Below are 14,199 nucleotides of genomic sequence, written 5' to 3'. Positions count from 1 at the left end.
TTTTATTTTCATCCGGTCTACAGTGTCATGAAAACCCCACTCGATTTTTCTAACAACATTTTCGTTCTACCTCGAACCGTTCCCGAGTTAGCATTTTTGGTACAGAACATTCAAGAGTCGTTTCACCCCTGAACTTTGAATCGCCGTGTTTGAAAAAGACACGTCTCTTCTTTTTTTATTCGTTCCACAAACCCATCGAGTCTCAGCCAAATCCCTGACCCTTCTTGTCAATCTCGTCGTATGGCCAACTCTATCGCTCAGGGAAAGACCTGCTCAGCCATTTGTAGCCAACAAGGGTATCATCCCGTAAAGGACGGCTCGAAATCGAGCTAAGTAGATCGCTGTGTTCGTTCGGCCAACTACATCGTCGATGCGCGATATCGCGCGTGAAAACCGAGGCGGAAAACGCCCGACCGACCGACCGACCAGTTTCTCTCTTGGCTCATTAATATCAGTTAGAATGTCAGCGGACCCTGGTAGAAAAAAAATTGGAGTACTCTAGTAGATTGCCGAATACAGATAAATACGCTTTTAGCGGGGATAGTCGTCGGTCCGCGTACGGGGTGGCTAACAAATCGCTACGTCGTGGTCCGCCGGAAAACCATCCAGACCGGGAATATATATCGGAGCACCAAGGGACTCTCTGATCAATATGTAGACGACGTTACATTTGTAGCCGGTGTGTTCACCGGTATCGCGCGGCAACGTTATGGTTATTTCATACGCGCCCGTGGGGAAGAACCGGATCGTTGATCCTCCCACGCTGATTCCCGCGGGTGTTTCACATTTTTTCGCGGAAGAAGGTCGTTAGCGTTTCGCTGAGCGGTTTCGGATAGGCGCCGGTTGCGATCGGAACGATCGCTTGCGGATTTCTCGCTCGACTTATCGTTTATTCGACTAAACCGAGAAGTGTGTCGCGTGTCGAGGAACATCTGCACGAGCCTCTGAAATTTTTATCCACGTTCATACAGAGCCCACTGTTGCCTCGCTATATATTATTCGAAGACCACGGACGATTGACCGGACGGTTCACGGAAACGGCGATTGAACACCTTCGCGCACGTTCAGTCTTGCCGAGCGATCGTTTACGTTGGAACAGTGCTGTAAAAGAGTTTTCACTGTTTTTCTGATCTTTCAAACTTCTCAAACTTTCTCAAACTTGACACTGAACTTTCACGTTTAGAGAATTCGAAAAGGAAATTTTGATTGGCTTTTAGAAAGTATAAGATTGTTTTCTGGAAAGGTTTCTTTTTTAGAAAGAAAAGATTGTTTTCTGAATGGAACAGAACTCGAGGTGTCTGTGAAGTATTAAGCGGAAGATGTTGGCCCATGATTTTTTAAGTTGAGCGTTGCAAACATTTTGAGGAACCTTTCGGAAATTCATGGAGGTTTCGCAAGATCAATGTGATTTGGAGAAAGTTCTGAGTTACGTCGTTTGAATCTTCGTGGTCCCCAGGGAATTCGATAAGGTAACCTTGATTGTTCCTTGGGAGGACCCAGTGTGTTTGCGAAGGATTAAGATTCCCTTGTTGCGGTATAAATTAGACGTGCGAGGACCTACGTAGTTTCTGACACGACTTCGTTACCTGTGAACGTCAATTATTGGGATTCTTGGACAGCTGTAGACCTTGTGTGCCTGGACTTGACAATCTCAACCGCTAGTCATCGCGAATGATTTCTGTGTAGAATACCAAGGAGCATTGTCCAATCGACAATCTCCGATTTGGTTCAAATTTGACACACACGTGGAGCATTGAACAATATTCGACTCCTATTTCTTCTATCGATCGATGTTCATACTCAACGAGTATAACTACACTCAGAATTTTGACAGAATAATACTTATTCGATTCAGTTGCTCGCAAACTAATGGAGGTAGAGAAAAATAAATTTAGTTCTCGGTGAATAATCAGAAGTCTCGTGAAAAACCAAATATTTTCCATATTTAACGAAATTCAATCGAACAGGTGTCTCGTCCGCAAGGTCGAGGGTAGTTAAACATTTTTGAACTTGCGTGTCGAGTCTCGTAAAAATCGGAGATCGATGCTCGAGCACAGTTTCTTATTGAGAGTAAAATTTCGAGTCCTTCTCTCGAAGATACATGGTGCAGCTTATCGTAATTACGAAATCGTGAATCTATCGATCATCGACGAACACGACCGTCCAGTAGAGATGCACCAGCAGGGAAAAGCTTGTGCCAATGTTAAGAGCACATTCACGGTCCACAATCAGGACACGTTCTGTCGGACACAAAAGCACATCAGTCATTCAAAGTGAACACGTCAAACAGTCGGACACTTGGCACAGCAGAACATACTCGAGCATGCTTATGGCATACTTGTACTTTAATGCTTAAAGGACTGTCGAAGTATCATCTGCCATGAACGAGAACACATCAAACGGACACTCATCGTCCGCAGTATTCAAATATACATTCCCGTATTGTAACGCTCATACCACGCTCGCCGTGTAACGCTGCATCAAATTTGTCACGACTCCCACCTGCACAGGTCTAAGCACTCTATTTACCTACTTGGTCCTTATAAAATTAATTTCTTGTAATAACGCAACGTACACAGCGGTAGGAATCACCTGTATTCCATTTCAGAACGATACAATGTTCTCCTCTGTCGAACCTTTACAACTTCAATGAGTCAACGTTCTAGATTCGATTAGTTCCGAAATTGTCCTAGAAAAATTTTCAATTGCAGAATTTGTAGATCTTTGGGAAATCAAGGTTCATTGCAACATCCTTTTTATCGAACCTTTACAATTTCGATAGGTCTGTATTCTAAATTGAATTAGTTCTATAACTGGTCCAAAAAGATTCTTCATCGTAAGGTCTTTAAACCTATCAAACCGATCACTTTGACAACGTTCTGTGATAGATCTCGGCTAGGAAAATTGTTGCGCGAGATGTACCTTTGACTATTCACTGGTCGCAGGAAGGAATTTGTAGCCAGATGCCTCGATTGTCCTTTTCGAACTTGCAATTCCTGTATCAGCTCGCCGGTGAACGGAATTCCAACTCAGATTGATCGAAGTGCGTCGTTATCGCCGGACACCGCAGGTGTGAAGCTAGACGCGCGATTACGATCTTGGTCAGCGCTATCGATGCCCAGCCCGAACGGTCGTTATTCGAGTATCCCGTTGGAACCGCAATCGCGTTGTCGCAGCATTACGCAATAAAATCAATAAACGACGATTTGATGGTTGGCAGACCTCCCGCAGCTCGAAAGCGATATTATATTTGTTTATTTGTATGTTCGCGCATTAAAGGGTGACATCCTACATAATTCAGCACTTTGATACGATTCCAATTACGAGAAGCTTCAATGACACTTCGAGGGAACAAATTTACTAATTTTAACACGTCGTCTACGCTGTAAACATTTACTGTTCCAACTACCGTAGATTTTATACGTGTAACATAAATATCGTAATCTCCGATTTGGACTTGATATCCGGATTAATTATCGCGAATCCTTTGGAAATCGTTCAATATCGTAACCGCTGTTCTCTCAATTACAGACGATCGTGTTGCATACGGAATGTATTTTTTAATTTTTTTCATCGAGTCGAGTACAAAACATTTTTATATCCTCCGTTATATTTTCTACAGAAATAATCTACCGGTCCGGTTACCATTCCAGTTTCTCTAAACGGTTTTCTGTCTCTCATTTCACATTTTGAACTATACCTCGGGGACATTATTCTACGCGATGTAATCTATATTTCAACCGTAGGGAAGAAAAGAGTCGGTAGATCCGACTGTTGGACCAAGATCCAAATCTCGACCTCTTATTTACCAGAGGTTCACGTTGAAGTATTTAGACTGTCGACAGAGTCTTTCTTCTCCATCGTGAAGCTCCAAATGGTTTGCAGTTTGTAGCTGAACTAGTTTGACGAACGTGAACGTTCCCTTGTAGCGCGGAAAACTCCAAGTCTCGTCGAAGTAAGACGAACACGAAACGAAAAGGCACAATCGCCAATCGTATTTCTGAAGATTGTATGCCTATCGGATCGGAATTCGTCCTAGAATTCTTTGTTTGTTGCTTGAGCACCAATTGACCTACACAGATCGTCGATAGATCCTTTCCGGCCGCGCTTTATGTCTGAAGTTGGTTGCTGTCTTCAAACTGAAAAGCATCTTCTGGTCACTCTTAGCGAAGCACTTCGGCAAATATTGACGAGTATCGAAGAACATGCAGTTCCTCGATTACGTCGAGGAGAAAATTCAGATTAAAGACGATAGTTCCTTTTTCCCGCGCGTTTAAACGCAACGATTAGTCACTCCACGAACGATTTCATTTATAATCTACGTATTATCGCGTTCGATAAAATATCAAATGCACACTACGAGACACGAAGGTTAAAAAAAAAGTTAAATTTTCTTTTTTGCACTTTTTCAAAGTCACCATTTTCTAGAATATTGTACCCAAGGGTTTTTCTTTTCCGAATGAAACGATAAAAATGATTAATTTCGAACGTTACAATCGTTCACAGACGCGACCTGGCCAGCAAAAGAGGTTTCGGGATTAGAGAATAACTTTGCTATTTTGTAACAACTTTTACAATTTAAAAATTGTAAAATAAAATTGCAAAATTATGTTCACATCCCGCGAGAAGATCTAAACTTTTCGTTGAGTAATTATCCGTGACAAAAATTTCCAAACTTTCCCTATTTTCAGATGTCTCATCCGTCCGGGTTGCGTCGACGTATCGATTATATGTTAATAAAATAATTAAAAATCTCAGGGACCGGTTATCTCGAACACGAGGAGTATTACCGAGCACGCTGCGAAGAATTTTCGAGAAACCTTTCGTAACAGTATTTCAACAGAGACGCAATTTAGCTGGACTTAATCCACCGATTCAATTTACTGAATCGGGATTATCCAAATCAGAATTCCATTCCAGGGAAACCCATGGCCATGTTTCGTCGGACCGGATAAAAATACGAGTCGGTACGTTTCGAATGTTCGGCGAAAAAATTGTTAGATTATTTATCAGCTGACGGTGGCGGTCGGTTTCGATTCTTCTGACGCAGTGGTTATCCACTCGGTGAAATATTGCAGTGCAAAATATGTTTTTTAGCCGTGCGCGCACTGGCGAGTGCAACGTGTGCCTGCGCGCTGGGGAACGGAAGTCACGCTGCATTTGTTATCTTTACGGATGAGATTCTTTTCGGTTCGTAATACTGCCAGCAACGTTTCTCGAAAAACTATGATATACTACCGCGGGGTTGGTTGTAAAACCGGCTCGTAAAGTAGAAAGACCGAAAATTCCAGCGCAACAATTTTTACGGTTAATTAATCGATGGTGACCACCGGCTGGATAAATATTTACGAGCGCATAGTTCGATGAGAGGGAAACTTGTAATTTATCGTTAATTGCGTTCACGAAGATCGAAAATTACTTTCAACCTTTAATCTTTGAACGATGTTGTTTGTAATGCGCGTTTGGGTGTTTATAACAGGTGTTGATCGAAGGATTCAAACCATTGGTGGTGCTTTTACCTTTTTGAATTAAGATTGATTAATATTTTCGGTACTTTTTACATTCGTGTTCATAGCGCCATCTATGTCGCTACACGAAACGTAGCGACACCGTTTGGAGGTTAGGTAGGCTAAGTTTGGGTCAAGTACGCGCTGTAAGTATCCGGAACGTTTACAAGCATTTTTCGATCAGATTTTGCGCCCTCCATTGATAACGGAGACACCCCAAGGAGATTGAAAATTTCATAATTCCAATTTCACAGTGACGATCACATTTTACTATCGTCGATAAATGCGTATCTCGAACTTCCAATTTCGACAGTAGCATGGTCGAAATCACCTAAGGGTCGTTCGCGTTTACAGACTCAGTCGTTAATTACGTTTAACGTCGCTATCACCGAGTCTGCTAGACGTAACATCCTGATGGAACGTAAATTAACTAATCGAGCTAGTCATTCGTGATATTCTCCAAATTCCCAACCGATCCAGCATCAGTGATTTAGTCAGTGACATCTAGGAGATGCGTGCGCGAGCCTTCGCGCTAATTATGGTCGAACAATCGTACGAAATAAACGAGAGTGACGAATCAATGTTTTACATCCAAAGAGCTTAAGTGTCTACGACACGGGTTTTAATATGCGTTAAGACTTTAACGATTAGTTTCATTACCTTGCGTCGTAAATTCTCTGGATTAAATGCTTCTCTAAATCGTGTTCTTCCAGCGAATCACTTTCGCCCCAATTAAACCCTCGAGGTCGTTAGAGGTTATTCAAGGTTACAAATGCAAGATGATATCACATTAGTGTCGTTATTACGATAGATGTTCACATTTTGATCTTGAACACATCGACGTGGTATACTCGGTGCAACATTTAAGGTTATTTTGTCGTATGTGCGCGACCTTGTATGATCTAGTGTCATAGATTGTTGATTTTGAAAAATATCGATGTTCAACTGGAGGAGAAAAGTCGATTTTGACATCTTCCAAAATTCGAAATAATTATTGTCACCTTTTGTGACATATACAGTAAAATAACATTGAATTATTCTACCAACAGTCGGTTCGAAATATTCACGATAAAATACTTGAATATTGCTTTCAAGAAATATTTGCCCTTTACTATTTATGAAACGATTTCATGGCACAACTATTAAGGTCGTAATTATATTCAAAACGATTACGTCTGTCGCCATTGCTTTTACATTGTACCGGTCTGTCCCTGTACTCGATGAACGGAAAGCCAAATACATGGCGGAGACTCAATGGCCTTGAGTGGCCAGTTGATTTTGTCCCGACTTAAGCTCGATCTACACTGGTCTCCCTCCTAACTCCGCACATGCAAAATATTATTCAATATTAGCCCCGTGAACGAATAATATTGAATAACTGCTATCGAAGGGAGAAAGAAAAATGAAACTTCTAATTATAGCGAGTAAATTTATACCGAAAAGAAACAGTTGTAACAATTAACTTCTGCCTTTGTAATCGAGCAACACGGAAGATGTTTCGGAGAAGGCGAGATCTGTTTACCAAAAAACAAGAAGCTGTCTTTAAAAAATTGCCCTATTGCGTGACCACTCTACCGGAAAGGATTAACTGCTTACCAGAAGAATGCAACGGGCAAACTCCAACCCACCAATTATCTTTTCAAAGTGCAAGCAGTCAGGGCAAATGTTCTACTTCCTGTTAGGTCTCTCTTTAATTCGTTGCAAGTAGTTTGACGTGACAATTCTCCATTGACTTTCTACTCCTTACAGAACACTTTAAAATTCATTTCGTATTAAAACTCGGTTTACTTTTTACAAATTGCTAGAAAACCACGTCGAAATGACGTTGTAAGTTCTCTTACTAAAGTCTAAGAGATTATAATAATCATTTCTGCACAGATTGAACACATAAGAAAATACGCTGACTTAGAGTCTGATAATAGATCCCGAAAGATGTAATTCCTCGTCGTGTACCTTAACGTTACTCCCTTTACCAGTTTCGTTTAAAATGATATTCGCGTTTCGATAAACCGTTTGTGATCGGATATTTATAGACAAGAAATCTTCGATCTAATCGAGTCGAATCTGACCGAGAAACTATAGATATTCGCGTGATTCGACGGGAAACGGATAATGCAACACCGTTAGCCAAACTTCTCGTCTCGACGCAGTACATATTCACCGCACACGGTTCACTAATCGAGCGAACACCTATAGGCATCGACAGCATACGGTGAGCAATTTTCTCGAGCGCCTATAGACGCCAATAGCAATCAAAGTGTTGAGCTTGGGTCAAACCCAAATCCCGTGCCAGGAGTAAATACACTTAGTGTCAACCGAATTAACAGATCGGGTTCCCCCCGTGTAATTGCCGTTCTGTCGCAAGAACTCCCCGCAAGAACTGTCGCGGGAATCCCGGCTCCCATATGAATCGGACGCGCGATTAAACCAACACCCGGAAACTCCGCACAAATACCGAATAAGATGTTTACACGGACAAGTCCAGGCTACTGACCACCTACCTCGTTTATTCACCGTGCCCCAGCCCCTACCACCGTTCCACTCTCTCCTTTGGAAGACAGTAACTACCAAACACTCCCCGAACTACGTTGTAGCAAAGTTTTCAGGTGGCCGCCACGAATTCCCAGTACCCCGACGAGTCTCATTTCCTAACGCGACAAAGTAATTTTCGTAAAGGGGGAAAACCGTGGACCTTAAAGGGAAGTTATAATGAAACACGTATTCGAGCGTGCCGATACGTCTGTGCTCGGCCGCGGCACGGAGTGGGGGGCCCGGGGGCGGTAACAGACCGCCACTCCTCCTCGAGAGACGGACTCTCGCCCGAAGATCATCAGCCTTTGTGCGATTCAATGTTTTTCCGGGGCGTTTGTCGGTTCTGAAGTTCCCCGCCGACTTCCACCGTCTTATCTCCGAGTCTTGGTCCCTTTCTCTTTTCCGACTCTCTTCTTTGTCCGCGTTTCTTTCTCTTCCCGCGTCTCTTTCTCCGTCCCTTATCTCATCGTCGTTGACTGGCCCGACCCTCTCCCGACGTGTTTCTGTCTTTCAGCTATTTCAACCTCCCCGGGCAATTCTCTTTCCGTCTCCCACGCTGCTTCTCCACTCGCCTCTCCTCACCCCTGCCCTCTCCTCTAACCACGCACCCCTTCTACCGTCCTCTCTCTGTCCCTTTTCCCGTCTATCGCTTTTCTTTCGCATCCAACGAGCCTTTGTTCGTCGCCAGTCATCTTCCGTGCTTCTTCGCCTTGAAAGAACCCTCCCTGTGTGCTGCGGGGATCGTCGCGATCGCACAGTCGGCGAGTTTCGGCCAGGAAGTTTCGGCCGATTTAATTATTAATTACAAACTCGACCGTGCCGGTTTCTACGCGGGGGAAAGATCGGGACGAGAAATTTTCGGTAGAGTCGCGTTTCTCGAGGGGTTGGCTCTGATATTTCCGGTAGTTCCCGGTTTCGAGCGTCGAACTCCTTACCGCCTGTTTCCTCGTAAGCGGGGTAGGTAACGGTTATTACTCAGAGACCCCGTATATATCTTCGCGACGTTTATCCGATCGGTCTTTTCCACCGATAACGTTTCATTCGTTCTCCTCGCTTCATGGTTTGAATTCAAATGTTTATTTAACCAGCGAAGAATAAAAAATCGATTCATCGATTCTACCATTGCGAAGATACAATGACAAATGTGCAGACGTGATTTTACGATATCTTATTGCCACTGCTTGTTTTACAGATGTGCAACATGTTCTTCAGCATTTTCGGTCATCCATTTAACACAAGTCATTTGAATCTACATATATAAACAGACCACCTTAAATGGGATCGCTAGTGTACAAAAAATGGACGAAATTTTAATCGAATAAAAATTTCCAAACTAAAAAATAAAAACTACCCTCCAGCCGCGAACTAAAAATTCAAATTACAAAGTAAACTCCAAAACTCTTTACTTAACGCGTGTAAACGAATAAAAATACCCGATCGTCGCCGCGTTTGAAACAAAAATCGCTGCCAGCATCGTTTGTCCTTCGATGGAAGCGTTTCGCGGTGGTACACGATTTTTCCACCGTATAATAACGATCGCGTTAAAATCCACCGCGTTCCCCGAGCCGTCGTCACGGTACCGGTTAATCGTTATACCGCCCCAAAGCTCCGTGTCTCCTCCGATCGCTCTATCCTTGCTTATTCAGGCCCGAAATATTATTCCAGATACGCGGAACCGCTAAATTGCCGGGTTGAATAAACTTTCATCGGCCGAACCGTGGCTCGCTCGTTTCCCCGTGTCCGTTACACGAAGCTACGCGGGTGTATCCTTTACGAGCGACGAGTTTTTCGAGTCGCCGCAGGGGGGTGGTTCTCGCTCGTTCCCCGAGCTTCTCGGAGAGACTCGATTAATTCGCGAGCGCTCTTCTTCTTCTTCTTCTTCTCCCCGGAGGTGGAGAGGAAAAGAGATACCCAACCCTCTTCTTTCTCTCCTCTCCTCTCACGGGGTCCCTCCTCGAGCTCGAGTCGACGAGATAACAACCGCCCCCGCGACGCCGGAACGGAGGATATACTTTCCGGGAGCACGCAATCGAACGTTTCGTAATTAGACGCGCGTCCTCGTCGCCCTGCCCGGAATGCATCGAGAGTTGGCTGGGAGCGGGGTGCATCGAGGGGTGAACGGATCGCTACCACCGGCCGGGTTACACGTTAATTCAGGAAGTAAGAGTCAGTCGGGTCGACAAAAGCCGCAGTTAAGGGCATAGAGCACGCTCAAAAGACCGTGGCCTGGCTTTGGCCGATTGCCCGTGTCTTTAACCCCTCCACCCCCCGCCCGACCCCTACCGCCACCGCCTCCTCGTCGCCCAAACCCACCCCTCGTTTTATCCGCACTCGACACGGCGACCGCTCTCCCGGCGTCGTTCCTCAAGGGGCCGGAAGCTACGATGCCACGTTTAGACGGAAGGGACGTGACGTTAAATGGGTACACCTAATATCCACGACGAGGCTGAATTATACGACAGCCCTTACCGCTCATTTAGTATTCCGCGAAGATAATTTCACGTGAATCCATTAGGTCGAGGGACGAGAGGGCGTTAAGTTTCTCACCACCTCTGTACCACCCTTGCATCGAGCTCGCCTCTCTTCTCTCGCAACATCCACCTCGAGATGCCGAGGGAAACGTGGCCGTGGTATCCGACTGACACTCGCCCAGAACGAATACCACGATTTCGTTCGTGATTTTTCGAGGACACCGAGACACACCGTGGTATTTAACGCGATCGAACGGGCGATAATTGTTTCTCTTGCTCTTCTTTCATCTCTTTTGTCGAGTAGACCAATAGGGGTGGCTATCGAGGGACGATCGTTCAATTTGGAAATTCGAAACATTCTGGAACTTGGTTGTTGGGCGTATACAGACACGTATCGCGTAATTTTTCTTGCTTGAATTCACTTTAAAGGGTAGAAATTGAAGCTCGAATATTCGGCTGTAAATTGGATACACGACTTGTGTAACAAAGACGAAAAAAAATTTAAAAAAAAAAAGAAAATGGAAATTTGACAGACTACTGAATCCGTACTTGTTCCATTACAAATGGAAAAAAGTATTTGTTTATAGATAAGAGTTGTGTGATCTCTAGAGAGATGTTTTAAACAATGTGATCTTAATTCATTACCTAAATTTTTATACGTACGATCAGTGTTTACTGTGCAACACCGAAAAGCGAGTAATTTTCTAAATAGTTAACTTTTATATTTGTAACTTCTCGATGTCGTTCAATATTTAAACGAAATAATTGATCCGTATTAAACTGTGCACATATTAAAGTAAATTCGTTGTGTAAATTTATTTACAATATTACTTAAATTTGATGTACGCGCGACCAATTTTTGCTGCACGGCGCTGAAAAACGAGTAATTTCCTAAAAGGTTAGCTTTTATATTTTTAACTTCTCGATGTTGTCCGGTATTCGAATAAAATAATTGGTCCGTATTGAAGTGTGCATACATCGAAGCGATATCCGTTGTGTGAATCTATTTACAGTATTATTTAAATTTCGTACCGGTGCGATCGACTGTAACCGGGTTTGAAACTTGTCAAATGTTTCGCAAAAATAATTAGCGAATATCGAACTCTGCGCGCGTTTAAAAAGGTGAATTTATCACGTGAATCCATTTCGAGCCTCCGGAAACGGTGCAAAATTTTCTACCATTCTCATCGTGGAAAGAAAAATTGCATTGGCAGCTGATTTCGGTGAAATTAAGAACGTCACCGTTTATTGCAATTATTATCGAACGCGATGGTCTCTCCTCCGTTTCCTTTTTTTTTTTTTTTTTTAAACAAATAATGACATTAAACCAGAGTTTTAAACGAGCTTGCTAAGCACGGACCGCTCGGCAGGAAAACCCCGTTCCGGAAGCGATTAAAGCGTACCCGGTATAATCTATCGAACCCCGGCTATTATGTCATGTCGTTAAACTGATGCGTTCTAATGAGCGCGATGTAACTTCCGTCTTACTCTTCTCAGCATTTCTGATTGTCGGTCGTGAGATATACACCGCGGAATGGTGGTCTAAATAAAGGAACGGAGTGGCATCATCATTACGCATAATGAAACAGACCGAGACGATAAAATATTAATCCCTCGCGCTACTCGAAGTGTCTTTCAGGCACAGGAAACGTTTAATGTCCATCATACCCGCGGGATAATAGGTTCGGAAAGTTATATTTACGATTCATAAAATGGATGCATACCCCTTATCGTCGCTTCCACATCGTTCCGTTCCTCCAAGTTTTTCGTTTATTCGTCATTCAATTTATTTCATCGTGCACGCCAGGAGTATTGAGACACTTATTAAAAGTGTATCTAAAACTATCCTAGACTTATCGAAGAACTCGAAGAAATTATTCCCCTATTCGATATTTCGCATCGCGAAAGAGGTGTGCAACTTGTGCACGAATAAACGAAATATTAAAAGGAACACTGCTCCAAAAGAATTGAAACAAATACCCTGTAAACAAATAGACGCATCGCATTGCGAAAAGTAGTATAAACGTTTATTAATGTACCGTCTATTAGCAGTGATCGTAATGCGAGAAGGCGACAACTCTAACCACCTAAGCTGAAAACTACCTCGGAGCAAAACCAATAACGAATCACAGGAAGCTATCCTTCGTCTGTCGAAAAAAGACGACAGGGTGATATAGCAGCAATGCTTCTCAATCGGTCAAGCAATAATTCCTTCGACCATGGCCAGGCTCGTTTTCCTCCGCATCAACAGGTACTCGACAAAACGTACACGCCTGTTCGCAACGTCCGTGTGCAGTCCCCGCTTAAAGGTCGATTTGCACTACCCGTCAGGCAACCGAAACATTCTTCAATGGGTTTTGTACGGAGGCATTCACACACTGTTCAATCACTGTATCGTCTGACGGTCGCTTTAAAGATTGTTTCGGCTATGGTCGACACTTGGCTGATGGATAGTGGGAATTTGCTTTGTAGCGTCAATCGGTTCGGTGTACGCTCTTTGATTTTTGACAATGTAGGATAATATTGTGCAATTTTTTTTTCTTCTACGGATTGAAACAGTTGAATTGAAACTTGTGTAAATAAAAATTCTAGTTCGCGTAGAATTTGGACAAAAATTGAAATAAAAATTCCTCTAACAGGAACGAATATCCTCGTCGACATAGGAAAAAGGTTTTTCGAGCGTTTGAAAAGTTACGTAGGTGTTATTTTTAACAAATGAATATTTCGGTACAATTCTTCTTGTAGAAGTATATTAGTTGTTCCATAAAAATAGTTTTTAACAAAGTTCTTTTCTCGTAAAGAATTATTAATACAAGTTAACCATCGTTTTCGATCATTGATTATAATTTCTCGTGTACGTGTAATTACCGCATTCGCAAAATGTCGGGAACACAGACAAGCACAAATGAGGAGTTAATTAGATGGGAAGAGAATTTGATGCGAGAGAGCAAATGGACGACGATACGTTCCCTTGTTTGTGTTTGCAGGAACATAACCAGCTGTTACCGATGCTGGACTCGTCGCGACCTGACCTTCAGCCGGTGTTATGATTGTTTTTATATCACATTTCGGTCGCAACGCGCTCGTCCAAACAGGGGAAAAAAGTGTGGCTTGCAGCAACAGTCTGCAGTGACGCGTGGTTGGCAATCAGCAGACTGCAAATAAAAATGGCAACGATCATGCTACACCGCTACCCTCGGAATATTTACTTTTAATAAATATTAAATATACTTTGTGCATTTATGAGAATACATTCGTGAGAATACGAGCGTAAATTTGTACGTAGAACCAATTTTTGTTCGATTTAAATACAAAAATAATCAATAAGTAAAGTTTATGAAACTTCGAACGAATTTAAAAATAATTCTTAAATATCGTTTCTTCCTTTCGTGTTATTATGTGAATATTTATCGAATATTGAATATTTTTTGTTCAACCTAAATTGGGTTAGACTATAAAGTATACTTATTCGTTACTGCCTTGAATTCGAGGTTGGTCGAGAATTTGTTCTTTAAAGCAGGGACATGTTTGAACTCATTTTCATCGGGAATTTTTCACCCATCCAGCGTTACCATTGACATAAAGGTATACCAAAGGGTATACAAATGATACATTTCGTTAGTAGATAAACTAAAGACCTTTCAGTGGTCGGTTTGGAATCGATGATTACTCTAACTACACGGCGACCT

This window comes from Ptiloglossa arizonensis, chromosome 11 (assembly GCF_051014685.1).
Source record: "Ptiloglossa arizonensis isolate GNS036 chromosome 11, iyPtiAriz1_principal, whole genome shotgun sequence".
NCBI classification, from domain to species: domain Eukaryota; kingdom Metazoa; phylum Arthropoda; class Insecta; order Hymenoptera; family Colletidae; genus Ptiloglossa; species Ptiloglossa arizonensis.
This window is presented reverse-complemented; position numbering follows the sequence as displayed.